Source organism: Chiloscyllium punctatum, chromosome 34 (assembly GCF_047496795.1).
Source record: "Chiloscyllium punctatum isolate Juve2018m chromosome 34, sChiPun1.3, whole genome shotgun sequence".
NCBI lineage: Eukaryota > Metazoa > Chordata > Chondrichthyes > Orectolobiformes > Hemiscylliidae > Chiloscyllium > Chiloscyllium punctatum.
The window spans coordinates 65,495,417-65,514,636 of NC_092772.1; positions in this window are offsets into that span (position 1 = coordinate 65,495,417).

Below are 19,220 nucleotides of genomic sequence, written 5' to 3' on the forward strand. Positions count from 1 at the left end.
GGAAGTGCTGCACTGTCAGAGGGTCAGTACTGAGGGAGTGCTGCAGTGTCAGAGGGTCAGTACTGAGGGAGTGCTGCAGTGTCAGAGGGTCAGTACTGAGGGAGTGCTGCACTGTCGGAGAGTCAGTAATGAGGGAGTGCTGCACTGTCAGAGGGTCAGTACTGAGGGAGTGCTGCACTGTCAGAGGGTCAGTACTGAGGGTGTACCACACTGTCACATGGTCGGTATGGGGGCAGAGGCAAACAGGCAGATGGTCTGTACTGAGGAAGTTCTGGACTGTGTGAGCGTCAGGACTGAGGGAGTGCTGCACTGTCAGAGGGTCAGTACTGAGGGAGTGCTGCACTGTCAGAGGGTCAGTACTGAGGGAGTGCTGCACTGTCAGAGGGTCAGTACTGAGGGTGTACCACACTGTCACATGGTCGGTATGGGGGCAGAGCCACACAGGCAGATGGTCTGTACTGAGGAAGTTCTGCACTGTGTGAGCGTCAGGACTGAGGGAGTGCTGCACTGTCGGAGAGTCAGTACTGAGGGAGTGTCACACTACCAGAGGGTCAGTCCAGACAGCAAGCCTCCCTATCAGAGGATCTGCACTGAGAGAGCACTACACCATCAGAGGGTCAGTACTGAGGGAGTGCCTCATTGCCAGAGGGTCAGTACTGAGGGAGTGCTGCACTGTCTGAGGATTAGTACTGAGGGAGTGCTGCACTGTCAGAGGGTTAGTACAGAGGGAGTGCTACACTGTCAGGTAGACAGTACCCTGCGACACTGCTAGACTGTCAGAGGTGCAGGACCGAGGCAGAGGGTCAGTACTGAGAGAGTACTACACTGTCAATGAGTCAGTTCTGATGGAGTGCTGTACTGTCAGAGGTTTTGTCCTGAGATTGGGCGACACTGTCGGAGGGTCAGTATAGGGCCACTTCCACACTGTCAGAGGGTCAGTACTGAGGGAGTGCTACTCTGTCAGAGGGTCAGTACTGAGGGAGTGCTGCACTGTCAGAGAGTCAGTACCGAGAGAGTGCTGCACTGTCAGAGGGTCAGTACCGAGAAAGTGCTGCACTGTCAGAGGGTCAGTACTGAGGGAGTGCTACACTGTCAGATAGACTGTACCCTGAGGCACTGCTGGACTGTCAGAGGTGCAGGACCGAGGCAGAGGGTCAGTACTGAGAGAGTGCTACCCCGTCAATGAGTCAGTACTGTTGCAGTGCTGAACTGTCAGAGAGTCAGTTATGATGGACTGCAGTACTGTCAGAGGTTTTGTCCAGAGATTGGGCCACACTGTCAGAGGGTCAGTGTGGAGGGAGTGCAGCATTGTCAGAGGATCAGTATGGAGGGAGTGCAGCATTGTCAGAGGATCAGTGTGGAGGGGGTGCAGCATTATCAGAGGATCAGTGTGGAGGGAGTGCAGCATTGTCAGAGGGTCAGTGTGGTGGTAGTGCTGCATTGTCAGAGGGTAAGTATGGAGGGAGTGCAGCATTGTCAGAGGATCAGTATGGAGGGAGTGCTGCACTGTCAGTGAGTCAGGATGGAGGGATTGCTGTGCAGTGAGAGAGTCAGTAATGATGAAGTGCGCACTCTCGGAGGGTCAGTACTAATGGATGGCCATGCTGTCAGAGTGTCGCACTGTGAGAGGGTTACTACTGAGGGAGCACCGCACTGTGAAAGGGTTAGAACTGAGGGAGCACTGAACTCTGAGGGGATTAGTACTGAGGGATCACCGCGCTGTGAAGGGGTCAGTACTGAGGGACCACCACACTCTGAGGGGATTAGTTCTGAGGGATCACCGCGCTGTGAGGGGATCAGTAATGAGGAAGCACCACACTCTGAGGGGATTAGTACTGAGCGATCACCGTGCTGTGAGGGGGCCAGTACTGGGGGAGCACCACACTCTGAGGGGATTAGTTCTGAGGGATCACCGCAATGTGAGGGGGTCAGTACTGAGGGACCACCACACTCTGAGGGGATTAGTTCTGAGGGATCACCGCACTGTGAGGGGTTCAGTACTGAGGGAGCTCCACACTATGTGTCGGACAGTCAGTACTGAGTGATTGCTGCATTGCCAGAGGGTCAGTACTGAGAGAGTGATGCACACTCAAAGGGTCATTACTGAGGGAGCCCTACACGGTCAGGGTGTAAGTTCTGAGTGAGTCTTGTTACAGAGGGTCAGTACTGAGGGAGAGCTGCACTGCCAAAGGGTCAGTACTGAGGGAGAGCTGCACTGCCAAAGGGTCAATACTGAGGGGGTGCTGGACTATCAGAAGTGCAGGACTGAGGCAGTGCTGCACTGTCAGAGTGTCAGTACTGAGGGAGTGCTGCACTGTCAGAGGGTCAGTACTGAGGGAGTGCTGCACTGTCAGAGGGTCAGTAGTGAGGGAGTGCTGCACTGTCGGAGGGTCACTACTGTGGGAGTGCTGCACTCTCAGAGGATCAGTACTGAGGGAGTGCTGCACTGTCAGAGGGTCAGTACTGATCGAGTGCTGCACTGTTAGAGGGTCAGTACTGAGGGAGTGCTGCACTGTCAGAGGGTCAGTACTGAGGGAGTGTTGCACTGTCAGATGGTCAGTACTGATGGAGCGCCGCACTGTGAGAGGGTCAGTACTGAGAGAGTGCTGCACTGTCAGAGGATCTGTACTGAGGGAGTGCTGCACTGTCAGAGGGTTAGTACTGAGGGAGCACTACACTGTCAGAGGGTCAGTACTGAGGGAGTGCTGCACTGTCAGAGGGTCAGTACTGAGGGAGTGCTGCACTGTCAGAGGGTTAGTACTAAGTGAGCACTACACTGTCAGAGGGTCAGTACTGAGGGAGTGCTGCACTGTCAGAGGGTCAGTACTGATGGAGCGGTGCATTCTCAGAGGGTTAGTACTGAGGGAGCACTACACTGTAAGAATGTCAGAACTAAAGGAGTGCTGCACTGTCAAAGAGCTGCACTGTCAGAGAGTCAATACTGAGGGTGTACCACACTGTCACATGGTTGGTATGGGGGCAGAGCCACGCAGTCAGATGGTCTGTACTGAGGAAGTTCTGCACTGTGTGAGCGTCAGGACTGAGGAAGTGCTGTACTGTCAGAGGGTCAGTACTGAGGGAGTGCTGCACTGTCAGAGGGTCAGTACTGAGGGAGTGCTGCACTGTCAGAGGGTCAGTACTGAGGGAGTGCTGCAGTGTCAGAGGGGCAGTACTGAGGGAGTGCTGCACTGTCGGAGAGTCAGTACTGAGGGAGTGCTGCACTGTCAGAGGGTCAGTACTGAGGGAGTGCTGCACTGTCAGAGGGTCAGTACTGAGGGTGTACCACACTGTCACATGGTCGGTATGGGGGCAGAGCCACACAGGCAGATGGTCTGTACTGAGGAAGTTCTGCACTGTGTGAGCGTCAGGACTGAGGGAGTGCTGCACTGTCAGAGGGTCAAGACTGAGGGAGTGCTGCACTGTCGGAGAGTCAGTACTGAGGGAGTGTCACACTACCAGAGCGTCAGTCCAGATGGCAAGCCTCTCTATCAGAGGATCTGCACTGAGAGAGCACTACACCATCAGAGGGTCAGTACTGAGGGAGTGCCTCATTGCCAGAAGGTCAGTATTGAGGGAGTGCTGCACTGTCAGAGGATTAGTACTGAGGGAGTGCTGCACTGTCAGAGGGTTAGTACAGAGGGAGTGCTACACTGTCAGGTAGACAGTTCCCTGCGGCACTGCTGGACTGTCAGAGGTGCAGTACCGAGGCAGAGGGTCAGTACTGAGAGAGTACTACACTGTCAATGAGTCAGTTCTGATGGAGTGCTGTACTGTCAGAGGTTTTATCCTGAGATTGGGCGACACTGTCGGAGGGTCAGTCCTGAGGGAGTGCTATACTGTCAGAGGGTCAGTACTGAGGGAGTGCTACACTGTCAGAGGGTCAGTACTGAGGGAGTGCTATACTGTCAGAGGGTCAGTACTGAGGGAGTGCTGCACTGTCAGAAGGTCAGTCCTGAGGGAGTGCTGCACTGTCAGAGAGTCAGTACCGAGAAAGTGGTGCACTGTCTGAGGGTCAGTTCTGAGGGAGTGCTGCACTGTCAGAGGGTTAGTACAGAGACAGTGCTACACTGTCAGATAGACTGTACCCTGAGGCACTGCTGGACTGTCAGAGGTGCAGGACCGAGGCAGAGGGTCAGTACTGAGAGAGTGCTACCCCGTCAATGAGTCAGTTCTGATGCAGTGCTGAACTGTCAGAGAGTCAGTTATGATGGACTGCAGTACTGTCAGAGGTTTTGTCCTAAGATTGGGCCACACTGTCAGAGGGTCAGTATAGGGCCACTTCCACACTGTCAGAGAGTCAGTACTGAGTGAGTGCATCACTATCAGAGGGTCAGTATGGAGGGAGTGCTGTATTGTCAGCGGGTCAGTGTGGAGGGAGTGCAGCATTATCAGAGTATCAGTATGGAGGGGGTGCAGCATTGACAGAGGATCAGTGTGGAGGGAGTGCAGCATTGTCAGAGGATCAGTGTGGAGGGAGTGCAGCATTGTCAGAGGGTCAGTATGGAGGGAGTGCAGCATTGTCAGAGGGTCAGTATGGAGGGAGTGCAGCATTGTCAGAGGGTCAGTATGGAGGGAGTGCAGCATTGTCAGTGAGTCAGATGGAGGGATTGCTGTGCAGTGAGAGGGTCAGTAATGATGAAGTGCGCACTCTCTGACGGTTAGTTCTAATCAATGTCCATGCTGTCAGAGTGTCGCACTGTGAGAGGGTTACTACTGAGGGAGCGCTGCACTGTGAAATGGTTAGAACTGAGGGAGCACTGCACTCTGAGGGGATTAGTACTGAGGGACCACCGCGCTGTGAGGGGGTCAGTACTGAGGGAGCACCACACTCTGAGGGGATTAGTACTGAGGGACCACCGCGCTGTAAGGGGGTCAGTACTGAGGGAGCACCACACTCTGAGGGGATTAGTACTGAGGGACCACCGCGCTGTGAGGGGGTCAGTACTGAGGGAGCACCACACTCTGAGGGGATTAGTACTGAGGGACCACCGCGCTGTGAGGGGGTCAGTACTGAGGGAGCACCACACTCTGAGGGGATTACTTCTGAGGGATCACCGCGCTGTGAGGGGATCAGTACTGAGGAAGCACCACACTCTGAGGGTATTAGTACTGAGCGATCACCGCGCTGTGAGGGGGGTCAGTACTGAGGGAGCACCACACTCTGAGGGGATTAGTTCTGAGGGATCACCGCAATGTGAGGGGGTCAGTACTGAGGGATCACCACGCTGTGAGGGGGTCAGTACTGAGGGATCACCGCGATGTGAGGGGGTCAGTACTGAGGGATCACCGTGATGTGAGGGGGTCAGTACTGACGGATCACTGCACTGTGAGGGGTTCAGTACTGAGGGAGCTGCACACTATGTGTCGGACAGTCAGTAATGAGTGATTGCTGCATTGCCAGAGGGTCAGTACTGAGAGAGTGATGCACACTCAAAGGGTCATTACTGAGGGAGCCCTACACGGTCAGGGTGTAAGTTCTGAGTGAGTCTTGTTACAGAGGGTCAGTACTGAGGGAGAGCTGAACTGCCAAAGGGTCAGTACTGAGGGAGAGCTGCACTGCCAAAGGGTCAATACTGAGGGGGTGCTGGACTATCAGAAGTGCAGGACTGAGGCAGTGCTGCACTGTCAGAGTGTCAGTACTGAGGGAGTGCTGCACTGTCAGAGGGTCAGTAGTGAATGAGTGCTGCACTGTCAGAGAGTCAGTACTGAGGGAGTGCTGCACTGTCGGAGGGTCACTACTGTGGGAGTGCTGCGCTCTCAGAGGATCAGTACTGAGGGAGTGCTGCACTGTCAGAGGGTCAGTACTGATCGAGTGCCGCACTGTTAGAGGGTCAGTACTGAGGGAGTGCTGCACTGTCAGAGGGTCAGTACTGAGGGAGTGTTGCACTGTCAGAGGGTCAGTACTGATGGAGCGCCGCACTGTGAGAGGGTCAGTACTGAGAGAGTGCTGCACTGTCAGAGGATCTGTACTGAGGGAGCACTACACTGTCAGAGGGTCAGTACTGAGGAAGTGCTGCACTGTCAGAGGGTCAATACTGAGGGAGTGCTGCACTGTCAGAGGGTTAGTACTAAGGGAGCACTACACTGTCAGAGGGTCAGTACTGAGGGAGTGCTGCACTGTCAGAGGGTCAGTACTGATGGAGCCGTGCATTCTCAGAGGGTTAGTACTGAGGGAGCACAACACTGTAAGAATGTCAGAACTAAAGGAGTGCTGCACTGTCAAAGAGCTGCACTGTCAGAGAGTCAGTACTGAGGGTGTACCACAACTGTCACATGGTCGGTATGGGGGCAGAGCCACACAGTCAGATGGTCTGTACTGAGGAAGTTCTGCACTGTGTGAGCGTCAGGACTGAGGAAGTGCTGCACTGTCAGAGGGTCAGTACTGAGGGAGTGCTGCAGTGTCAGAGGGTCAGTACTGAGGGAGTTCTGCACTGTCAGAGGGTCAGTACTGAGGGAGTGCTGCAGTGTCAGAGGGTCAGTACTGAGGGAGTGCTGCACTGTCGGAGAGTCAGTACTGAGGGAGTGCTGCACTGTCAGAGGGTCAGTACTGAGGGAGTGCTGCACTGTCAGAGGGTCAGTACTGAGGGTGTACCACACTGTCACATGGTCGGTATGGGGGCAGAGCCACACAGGCAGATGGTCTGTACGGAGGAAGTTCTGCACTGTGTGAGCATCAGGACTGAGGGAGTGCTGCACTGTCAGAGGGTCAGTACTGAGGGAGTGCTGCACTGTCAGAGGGTCAGTACTGAGGGAGTGCTGCACTGTCAGAGGGTCAGTACTGAGGGTGTACCACACTGTCACATGGTCGGTATGGGGGCAGAGCCACACAGGCAGATGGTCTGTACTGAGCAAGTTCTGCACTGTGTGAGCGTCAGGACTGAGTGAGTGCTGCACTGTCGGAGAGTCAGTACTGAGGGAGTGTCACACTACCAGAGGGTCAGTCCAGACGGCAAGCCTCCCTATCAGAGGATCTGCACTGAGAGAGCACTACACCATCAGAGGGTCAGTACTGAGGGAGTGCCTCATTGCCAGAGGGTCAGTACTGAGGGAGTGCTGCACTGTCAGAGGATTAGTACTGAGGGAGTGCTGCACTGTCAGAGGGTTAGTACAGAGGGAGTGCTACACTGTCAGGTAGACAGTACCCTGCGGCACTGCTGGACTGTCAGAGGTGCAGTACCGAGGCAGAGGGTCAGTACTGAGAGAGTACTACACTGTCAATGAGTCAGTTCTGATGGAGTGCTGTACTGTCAGAGGTTTTGTCCTGAGATTGGGCGACACTGTCGGAGGGTCAGTATAGGGCCACTTCCACACTGTCAGAGGGTCAGTACTGAGGGAGTGCTACACTGTCAGAGGGTCAGTACTGAGGGAGTGCTACACTGTCAGAGGGTCAGTACTGAGGGAGTGCTACACTGTCAGAGGGTCAGTACTGAGGGAGTGCTGCACTGTCAGAGGGTCAGTACTGAGGGAGTGCTGCACTGTCAGAGAGTCAGTACCGAGAGAGTGCTGCACTGTCAGAGGGTCAGTACCGAGGGAGTGCTGCACTGTCTGAGGGTCAGTACTGAGGGAGTGCTGCACTGTCAGAGGGTTAGTACAGAGAGAGTGCTACACTGTCAGATAGACTGTACCCTGAGGCACTGCTGGACTGTCAGAGGTGCAGGACCGAGGCAGAGGATCAGTACTGAGAGAGTGCTACCCCGTCAATGAGTCAGTTCTGATGCAGTGCTGAACTGTCAGAGAGTCAGTTATGATGGACTGCAGTACTGTCAGAGGTTTTGTCCAAAGATTGGGCCACACTGTCAGAGGGTCAGTATAGGGCCACTTCCACACTGTCAGAGAGTCAGTACTGAGTGAGTGCATCACTATCAGAGGGTCAGTATGGAGGGAGTGCAGCATTATCAGAGTATCAGTATGGAGGGGGTGCAGCATTGACAGAGGATCAGTATGGAGGGAGTGTAGCATTGTCAGAGGATCAGTGTGGAGGGAGTGCAGCATTGTCAGAGGATCAGTGTGGAGGGAGTGCAGCATTGTCAGAGGGTCAGTGTGGAGGGAGTGCAGCATTGTCAGAGGATCAGTGTGGAGGGGGTGCAGCATTGTCAGAGGATCAGTGTGGAGGGAGTGCAGCATTGTCAGAGGGTCAGTGTGGAGGGAGTGCAGCATTGTCAGAGGATCAGTGTGGAGGGAGTGCAGCATTGTCAGAGGGTCAGTATGGAGGGAGTGCAGCATTGTCAGAGGATCAGTATGGAGGGAGTGCTGCATTGTCAGTGAGTCAGATGGAGGGATTGCTGTGCAGTGAGAGGGTCAGTAATGATGAAGTGCGCACTCTCTGACGGTTAGTTCTAATCAATGTTCATGCTGTCAGAGTGTCGCACTGTGAGAGGGTTACTACTGAGGGAGCGCTGCACTGTGAAAGGGTTTGAACTGAGGGAGCACCGCAGTCTGAAGGAGATTAGTACTGAAGGACCACCGCGCTGTGAGGGGGTCAGTACTGAGGGACCACCGCGCTGTAAGGGGGTCAGTACTGAGGGAGCACCACACTCTGAGGGGATTAGTACTGAGGGACAAAAGCGCTGTGAGGGGGTCAGTACTGAGGGAGCACCACACTCTGAGGGGATTAGTACTGAGGGACCACCGCGCTGTAAGGGGATAGTACTGAGGGAGCACCACACTCTGAGGGGATTAGTACTGAGGGACCACCGCGCTGTGAGGGGGTCAGTACTGAGGGAGCACCACACTCTGAGGGGATTAGTACTGAGGGACCACCGCGCTGTGAGGGGGTCAGTACTGAGGGAGCACCACACTCTGAGGGGATTACTTCTGAGGGATCACCGCGCTGTGAGGGGATCAGTACTGAGGAAGCACCACACTCTGAGGGTATTAGTACTGAGCGATCACCGCGCTGTGAGGGGGGTCAGTACTGAGGGAGCACCACACTCTGAGGGGATTAGTTCTGAGGGATCACCGCAATGTGAGGGGGTCAGTACTGAGGGATCACCACGCTGTGAGGGGGTCAGTACTGAGGGATCACCGCGATGTGAGGGGGTCAGTACTGAGGGATCACCGTGATGTGAGGGGGTCAGTACTGACGGATCACTGCACTGTGAGGGGTTCAGTACTGAGGGAGCTGCACACTATGTGTCGGACAGTCAGTAATGAGTGATTGCTGCATTGCCAGAGGGTCAGTACTGAGAGAGTGATGCACACTCAAAGGTTCATTACTGAGGGAGCCCTACACGGTCAGGGTGTAAGTTCTGAGTGAGTCTTGTTACAGAGGGTCAGTACTGAGGGAGAGCTGAACTGCCAAAGGGTCAGTACTGAGGGAGAGCTGCACTGCCAAAGGGTCAATACTGAGGGGGTGCTGGACTATCAGAAGTGCAGGACTGAGGCAGTGCTGCACTGTCAGAGTGTCAGTACTGAGGGAGTGCTGCACTGTCAGAGGGTCAGTAGTGAGGGAGTGCTGCACTGTCAGAGAGTCAGTACTGAGGGAGTGCTGCACTGTCGGAGGGTCACTACTGTGGGAGTGCTGTGCTCTCAGAGGATCAGTACTGAGGGAGTGCTGCACTGTCAGAGGGTCAGTACTGATCGAGTGCCGCACTGTTAGAGGGTCAGTACTGAGGGAGTGCTGCACTGTCAGAGGGTCAGTACTGAGGGAGTGTTGCACTGTCAGAGGGTCAGTACTGATGGAGCGCCGCACTGTGAGAGGGTCAGTACTGAGAGAGTGCTGCACTGTCAGAGGATCTGTACTGAGGGAGCACTACACTGTCAGAGGGTCAGTACTGAGGGAGTGCTGCACTGTCAGAGGGTCAATACTGAGGGAGTGCTGCACTGTCAGAGGGTTAGTACTAAGGGAGCACTACACTGTCAGAGGGTCAGTACTGAGGGAGTGCTGCACTGTCAGAGGGTCAGTACTGATGGAGCGGTGCATTCTCAGAGGGTTAGTACTGAGGGAGCACAACACTGTAAGAATGTCAGAACTAAAGGAGTGCTGCACTGTCAAAGAGCTGCACTGTCAGAGAGTCAGTACTGAGGGTGTACCACAACTGTCACATGGTCGGTATGGGGGCAGAGCCACACAGTCAGATGGTCTGTACTGAGGAAGTTCTGCACTGTGTGAGCGTCAGGACTGAGGAAGTGCTGCACTGTCAGAGGGTCAGTACTGAGGGAGTGCTGCAGTGTCAGAGGGTCAGTACTGAGGGAGTGCTGCACTGTCGGAGAGTCAGTACTGAGGGAGTGCTGCACTGTCAGAGGGTAAGTACTGAGGGAGTGCTGCACTGTCAGAGGGTCAGTACTGAGGGTGTACCACACTGTCACATGGTCGGTATGGGGGCAGAGCCACACAGGCAGATGGTCTGTACGGAGGAAGTTCTGCACTGTGTGAGCATCAGGACTGAGGGAGTGCTGCACTGTCAGAGGGTCAGTACTGAGGGAGTGCTGCACTGTCAGAGGGTCAGTACTGAGGGAGTGCTGCACTGTCAGAGGGTCAGTACTGAGGGTGTACCACACTGTCACATGGTCGGTATGGGGGCAGAGCCACACAGGCAGATGGTCTGTACTGAGCAAGTTCTGCACTGTGTGAGCGTCAGGACTGAGTGAGTGCTGCACTGTCGGAGAGTCAGTACTGAGGGAGTGTCACACTACCAGAGGGTCAGTCCAGACGGCAAGCCTCCCTATCAGAGGATCTGCACTGAGGGAGCACTACACCATCAGAGGGTCAGTACTGAGGGAGTGCCTCATTGCCAGAGGGTCAGTACTGAGGGAGTGCTGCACTGTCAGAGGATTAGTACTGAGGGAGTGCTGCACTGTCAGAGGGTTAGTACAGAGGGAGTGCTACACTGTCAGGTAGACAGTACCCTGCGGCACTGCTGGACTGTCAGAGGTGCAGTACCGAGGCAGAGGGTCAGTACTGAGAGAGTACTACACTGTCAATGAGTCAGTTCTGATGGAGTGCTGTACTGTCAGAGGTTTTGTCCTGAGATTGGGCGACACTGTCGGAGGGTCAGTATAGGGCCACTTCCACACTGTCAGAGGGTCAGTACTGAGGGAGTGCTACACTGTCAGAGGGTCAGTACTGAGGGAGTGCTACACTGTCAGAGGGTCAGTACTGAGGGAGTGCTACACTGTCAGAGGGTCAGTACTGATGGAGTGCTGCACTGTCAGAGGGTCAGTACTGAGGGAGTGCTGCACTGTCAGAGAGTCAGTACCGAGAGAGTGCTGCACTGTCAGAGGGTCAGTACCGAGGGAGTGCTGCACTGTCTGAGGGTCAGTACTGAGGGAGTGCTGCACTGTCAGAGGGTTAGTACTGAGGGAGTGCTGCAGTGTCAGAGGGTCAGTACTGAGGGAGCGCTGCACTGTCAGAAGGTCAGTACAGAGGGAGTGCTACACTGTCAGATAGACAGTACCCTGAGGCACTGCTGGACTGTCAGAGGTGCAGGACCGAGGCAGAGGGTCAGTACTGAGAGAGTGCTACCCCGTCAATGAGTCAGTTCTGATGCAGTGCTGAACTGTCAGAGAGTCAGTTATGATGGACTGCAGTACTGTCAGAGGTTTTGTCCAAAGATTGGGCCACACTGTCAGAGGGTCAGTATAGGGCCACTTCCACACTGTCAGAGAGTCAGTACTGAGTGAGTGCATCACTATCAGAGGGTCAGTATGGAGGGAGTGCAGCATTATCAGAGTATCAGTATGGAGGGGGTGCAGCATTGACAGAGGATCAGTATGGAGGGAGTGTAGCATTGTCAGAGGATCAGTGTGGAGGGAGTGCAGCATTGTCAGAGGATCAGTGTGGAGGGAGTGCAGCATTGTCAGAGGGTCAGTGTGGAGGGAGTGCAGCATTGTCAGAGGATCAGTGTGGAGGGGGTGCAGCATTGTCAGAGGATCAGTGTGGAGGGAGTGCAGCATTGTCAGAGGGTCAGTGTGGAGGGAGTGCAGCATTGTCAGAGGATCAGTGTGGAGGGAGTGCAGCATTGTCAGAGGGTCAGTATGGAGGGAGTGCAGCATTGTCAGAGGATCAGTATGGAGGGAGTGCTGCATTGTCAGTGAGTCAGATGGAGGGATTGCTGTGCAGTGAGAGGTTCAGTAATGATGAAGTGCGCACTCTCTGACGGTTAGTTCTAATCAATGTTCATGCTGTCAGAGTGTCGCACTGTGAGAGGGTTACTACTGAGGGAGCGCTGCACTGTGAAAGGGTTTGAACTGAGGGAGCACCGCAGTCTGAAGGAGATTAGTACTGAAGGACCACCGCGCTGTGAGGGGGTCAGTACTGAGGGACCACCGCGCTGTAAGGGGGTCAGTACTGAGGGAGCACCACACTCTGAGGGGATTAGTACTGAGGGACCACCGCGCTGTGAGGGGGTCAGTACTGAGGGAGCACCACACTCTGAGGGGATTAGTACTGAGGGACCACCGCGCTGTAAGGGGGTCAGTACTGAGGGAGCACCACACTCTGAGGGGATTAGTACTGAGGGACCACCGCGCTGTGAGGGGGTCAGTACTGAGGGAGCACCACACTCTGAGGGGATTACTTCTGAGGGATCACCGCGCTGTGAGGGGATCAGTACTGAGGAAGCACCACACTCTGAGGGTATTAGTACTGAGCGATCACCGCGCTGTGAGGGGGGTCAGTACTGAGGGAGCACCACACTCTGAGGGGATTAGTTCTGAGGGATCACCGCAATGTGAGGGGGTCAGTACTGAGGGATCACCTCGCTGTGAGGGGGTCAGTACTGAGGGATCACCGCGCTGTGAGGGGGGTCAGTACTGAGGGAGCACCACACTCTGAGGGGATTAGTTCTGAGGGATCACCGCAATGTGAGGGGGTCAGTACTGAGGGATCACCACGCTGTGAGGGGGTCAGTACTGAGGGATCACCGCGATGTGAGGGGGTCAGTACTGAGGGATCACCGTGATGTGAGGGGGTCAGTACTGACGGATCACTGCACTGTGAAGGGTTCAGTACTGAGGGAGCTGCACACTATGTGTCGGACAGTCAGTAATGAGTGATTGCTGCATTGCCAGAGGGTCAGTACTGAGAGAGTGATGCACACTCAAAGGGTCATTACTGAGGGAGCCCTACACGGTCAGGGTGTAAGTTCTGAGTGAGTCTTGTTACAGAGGGTCAGTACTGAGGGAGAGCTGAACTGCCAAAGGGTCAGTACTGAGGGAGAGCTGCACTGCCAAAGGGTCAATACTGAGGGGGTGCTGGACTATCAGAAGTGCAGGACTGAGGCAGTGCTGCACTGTCAGAGTGTCAGTACTGAGGGAGTGCTGCACTGTCAGAGGGTCAGTAGTGAGGGAGTGCTGCACTGTCAGAGAGTCAGTACTGAGGGAGTGCTGCACTGTCGGAGGGTCACTACTGTGGGAGTGCTGCGCTCTCAGAGGATCAGTACTGAGGGAGTGCTGCACTGTCAGAGGGTCAGTACTGATCGAGTGCCGCACTGTTAGAGGGTCAGTACTGAGGGAGTGCTGCACTGTCAGAGGGTCAGTACTGAGGGAGTGTTGCACTGTCAGAGGGTCAGTACTGATGGAGCGCCGCACTGTGAGAGGGTCAGTACTGAGAGAGTGCTGCACTGTCAGAGGATCTGTACTGAGGGAGCACTACACTGTCAGAGGGTCAGTACTGAGGGAGTGCTGCACTGTCAGAGGGTCAATACTGAGGGAGTGCTGCACTGTTAGAGGGTTAGTACTAAGGGAGCACTACACTGTCAGAGGGTCAGTACTGAGGGAGTGCTGCACTGTCAGAGGGTCAGTACTGATGGAGCGGTGCATTCTCAGAGGGTTAGTACTGAGGGAGCACAACACTGTAAGAATGTCAGAATTAAAGGAGTGCTGCACTGTCAAAGAGCTGCACTGTCAGAGAGTCAGTACTGAGGGTGTACCACACTGTCACATGGTCGGTATGGGGGCAGAGCCACACAGTCAGATGGTCTGTACTGAGGAAGTTCTGCACTGTGTGAGCGTCAGGACTGAGGAAGTGCTGCACTGTCAGAGGGTCAGTACTGAGGGAGTGCTGCAGTGTCAGAGGGTCAGTACTGAGGGAGTTCTGCACTGTCAGAGGGTCAGTACTGAGGGAGTGCTGCAGTGTCAGAGGGTTAGTACTGAGGGAGTGCTGCACTGTCGGAGAGTCAGTACTGAGGGAGTGCTGCACTGTCAGAGGGTCAGTACTGAGGGAGTGCTGCACTGTCAGAGGGTCAGTACTGAGGGTGTACCACACTGTCACATGGTCGGTATGGGGGCAGAGCCACACAGGCAGATGGTCTGTACGGAGGAAGTTCTGCACTGTGTGAGCATCAGGACTGAGGGAGTGCTGCACTGTCAGAGGGTCAGTACTGAGGGAGTGCTGCACTGTCAGAGGGTCAGTACTGAGGGAGTGCTGCACTGTCAGAGGGTCAGTACTGAGGGTGTACCACACTGTCACATGGTCGGTATGGGGGCAGAGCCACACAGGCAGATGGTCTGTACGGAGGAAGTTCTGCACTGTGTGAGCATCAGGACTGAGGGAGTGCTGCACTGTCAGAGGGTCAGTACTGAGGGAGTGCTGCACTGTCAGAGGGTCAGTACTGAGGGAGTGCTGCACTGTCAGAGGGTCAGTACTGAGGGTGTACCACACTGTCACATGGTCGGTATGGGGGCAGAGCCACACAGGCAGATGGTCTGTACTGAGCAAGTTCTGCACTGTGTGAGCGTCAGGACTGAGTGAGTGCTGCACTGTCGGAGAGTCAGTACTGAGGGAGTGTCACACTACCAGAGGGTCAGTCCAGACGGCAAGCCTCCCTATCAGAGGATCTGCACTGAGGGAGCACTACACCATCAGAGGGTCAGTACTGAGGGAGTGCCTCATTGCCAGAGGGTCAGTACTGAGGGAGTGCTGCACTGTCAGAGGATTAGTACTGAGGGAGTGCTGCACTGTCAGAGGGTTAGTACAGAGGGAGTGCTACACTGTCAGGTAGACAGTACCCTGCGGCACTGCTGGACTGTCAGAGGTGCAGTACCGAGGCAGAGGGTCAGTACTGAGAGAGTACTACACTGTCAATGAGTCAGTTCTGGTGGAGTGCTGTACTGTCAGAGGTTTTGTCCTGAGATTGGGCGACACTGTCGGAGGGTCAGTATAGGGCCACTTCCACACTGTCAGAGGGTCAGTACTGAGGGAGTGCTACACTGTCAGAGGGTCAGTACTGAGGGAGTGCTACACTGTCAGAGGGTCAGTACTGAGGGAGTGCTACACTGTCAGAGGGTCAGTACTGAGGGAGTGCTGCACTGTCAGAGGGTCAGTACTGAGGGAGTGCTGCACTGTCAGAGAGTCAGTACCGAGAGAGTGCTGCACTGTCAGAGGGTCAGTACCGAGGGAGTGCTGCACTGTCTGAGGGTCAGTACTGAGGGAGTGCTGCACTGTCAGAGGGTTAGTACAGAGAGAGTGCTAAACTGTCAGATAGACTGTACCCTGAGGCACTGCTGGACTGTCAGAGGTGCAGGACCGAGGCAGAGGGTCAGTACTGAGAGAGTGCTACCCCGTCAATGAGTCAGTTCTGATGCAGTGCTGAACTGTCAGAGAGTCAGTTATGATGGACTGCAGTACTGTCAGAGGTTTTGTCCAAAGATTGGGCCACACTGTCAGAGGGTCAGTATAGGGCCACTTCCACACTGTCAGAGAGTCAGTACTGAGTGAGTGCATCACTATCAGAGGGTCAGTATGGAGGGAGTGCAGCATTATCAGAGTATCAGTATGGAGGGGGTGCAGCATTGACAGAGGATCAGTGTGGAGGGAGTGTAGCATTGTCAGAGGATCAGTGTGGAGGGAGTGCAGCATTGTCAGAGGATCAGTGTGGAGGGAGTGCAGCATTGTCAGAGGATCAGTGTGGAGGGAGTGCAGCATTGTCAGAGGGTCAGTGTGGAGGGAGTGCAGCATTGTCAGAGGATCAGTGTGGAGGTGGTGCAGCATTGTCAGAGGATCAGTGTGGAGGGAGTGCAGCATTGTCAGAGGGTCAGTGTGGAGGGAGTGCAGCATTGTCAGAGGATCAGTGTGGAGGGAGTGCAGCATTGTCAGAGGGTCAGTATGGAGGGAGTGCAGCATTGTCAGAGGATCAGTATGGAGGGAGTGCTGCATTGTCAGTGAGTCAGATGGAGGGATTGCTGTGCAGTGAGAGGGTCAGTAATGATGAAGTGCGCACTCTCTGACGGTTAGTTCTAATCAATGTTCATGCTGTCAGAGTGTCGCACTGTGAGAGGGTTACTACTGAGGGAGCGCTGCACTGTGAAAGGGTTTGAACTGAGGGAGCACCGCAGTCTGAAGGAGATTAGTACTGAAGGACCACCGCGCTGTGAGGGGGTCAGTACTGAGGGAACACCGCGCTGTAAGGGGGTCAGTACTGAGGGAGCACCACACTCTGAGGGGATTAGTACTGAGGGACCACCGCGCTGTGAGGGGGTCAGTACTGAGGGAGCACCACACTCTGAGGGGATTAGTACTGAGGGACCACCGCGCTGTAAGGGGATAGTACTGAGGGAGCACCACACTCTGAGGGGATTAGTACTGAGGGACCACCGCGCTGTGAGGGGGTCAGTACTGAGGGAGCACCACACTCTGAGGGGATTAGTACTGAGGGACCACCGCGCTGTGAGGGGGTCAGTACTGAGGGAGCACCACACTCTGAGGGGATTACTTCTGAGGGATCACCGCGCTGTGAGGGGATCAGTACTGAGGAAGCACCACACTCTGAGGGTATTAGTACTGAGCGATCACCGCGCTGTGAGGGGGGTCAGTACTGAGGGAGCACCACACTCTGAGGGGATTAGTTCTGAGGGATCACCGCAATGTGAGGGGGTCAGTACTGAGGGATCACCACGCTGTGAGGGGGTCAGTACTGAGGGATCACCGCGATGTGAGGGGGTCAGTACTGAGGGATCACCGTGATGTGAGGGGGTCAGTACTGACGGATCACTGCACTGTGAGGGGGTCAGTACTGAGGGATCACTGCGCTGTGAGAGGGTCAGTACTGACGGATCACTGCACTGTGAGGGGGTCAGTACTGAGGGAGCTGCACACTATGTGTCGGACAGTCAGTAATGAGTGATTGCTGCATTGCCAGAGGGTCAGTACTGAGAGAGTGATGCACACTCAAAGGGTCATTACTGAGGGAGCGCTACACGGTCAGGGTGTAAGTTCTGAGTGAGTCTTGTTACAGAGGGTCAGTACTGAGGGAGAGCTGAACTGCCAAAGGGTCAGTACTGAGGGAGAGCTGCACTGCCAAAGGGTCAATACTGAGGGGGTGCTGGACTATCAGAAGTGCAGGACTGAGGCAGTGCTGCACTGTCAGAGTGTCAGTACTGAGGGAGTGCTGCACTGTCAGAGGGTCAGTAGTGAGGGAGTGCTGCACTGTCAGAGAGTCAGTACTGAGGGAGTGCTGCACTGTCGGAGGGTCACTACTGTGGGAGTGCTGCGCTCTCAGAGGATCAGTACTGAGGGAGTGCTGCACTGTCAGAGGGTCAGTACTGATCGAGTGCCGCACTGTTAGAGGGTCAGTACTGAGGGAGTGCTGCACTGTCAGAGGGTCAGTACTGAGGGAGTGTTGCACTGTCAGAGGGTCAGTACTGATGGAGCGCCGCACTGTGAGAGGGTCAGTACTGAGAGAGTGCTGCACTGTCAGAGGATCTGTACTGAGGGAGCACTACACTGTCAGAGGGTCAGTACTGAGGGAGTGCTGCACTGTCAGAGGGTCAATACTGAGGGAGTGCTGCACTGTCAGAGGGTTAGTACTAAGGGAGCACTACACTGTCAGAGGGTCAGTACTGAGGGAGTGCTGCACTGTCAGAGGGTCAGTACTGATGGAGCGGTGCATTCTCAGAGGGTTAGTACTGAGGGAGCACAACACTGTAAGAATGTCAGAACTAAAGGAGTGCTGCACTGTCAAAGAGCTGCACTGTCAGAGAGTCAGTACTGAGGGTGTACCACAACTGTCACATGGTCGGTATGGGGGCAGAGCCACACAGTCAGATGGTCTGTACTGAGGAAGTTCTGCACTGTGTGAGCGTCAGGACTGAGGAAGTGCTGCACTGTCAGAGGGTCAGTACTGAGGGAGTGCTGCAGTGTCAGAGGGTCAGTACTGAGGGAGTGCTGCACTGTCGGAGAGTCAGTACTGAGGGAGTGCTGCACTGTCAGAGGGTCAGTACTGAGGGAGTGCTGCACTGTCAGAGGGTCAGTACTGAGGGTGTACCACACTGTCACATGGTCGGTATGGGGGCAGAGCCACACAGGCAGATGGTCTGTACGGAGGAAGTTCTGCACTGTGTGAGCATCAGGACTGAGGGAGTGCTGCACTGTCAGAGGGTCAGTACAGAGGGAGTGCTGCACTGTCAGAGGGTCAGTACTGAGGGAGTGCTGCACTGTCAGAGGGTCAGTACTGAGGGTGTACCACACTGTCACATGGTCGGTATGGGGGCAGAGCCACACAGGCAGATGGTCTGTACTGAGCAAGTTCTGCACTGTGTGAGCGTCAGGACTGAGTGAGTGCTGCACTGTCGGAGAGTCAGTACTGAGGGAGTGTCACACTACCAGAGGGTCAGTCCAGACGGCAAGCCTCCCTATCAGAGGATCTGCACTGAGAGAGCACTACGCCATCAGAGGGTCAGTACTGAGGGAGTGCCTCATTGCCAGAGGGTCAGTACTGAGGGAGTGCTGCACTGTCAGAGGATTAGTACTGAGGGAGTGCTGCACTGTCAGAGGGTTAGTACAGAGGGAGTGCTACACTGTCAGGTAGACAGTACCCTGCGGCACTGCTGGACTGTCAGAGGTGCAGTACCGAGGCAGAGGGTCAGTACTGAGAGAGTACTACACTGTCAATGAGTCAGTTCTGATGGAGTGCTGTACTGTCAGAGGTTTTGTCCTGAGATTGGGCGACACTGTCGGAGGGTCAGTGTAGGCCACTTCCACACTGTCAGAGGGTCAGTACTGAGGGAGTGCTACACTGTCAGAGGGTCAGTACTGAGGGAGTGCTACACTGTCAGAGGGTCAGTACTGAGGGAGTGCTACACTGTCAGAGGGTCAGTACTGATGGAGTGCTGCACTGTCAGAGGGTCAGTACTGAGGGAGTGCTGCACTGTCAGAGAGTCAGTACCGAGAGAGTGCTGCACTGTCAGAGGGTCAGTACCGAGGGAGTGCTGCACTGTCTGAGGGTCAGTACTGAGGGAGTGCTGCACTGTCAGAGGGTTAGTACAGAGAGAGTGCTACACTG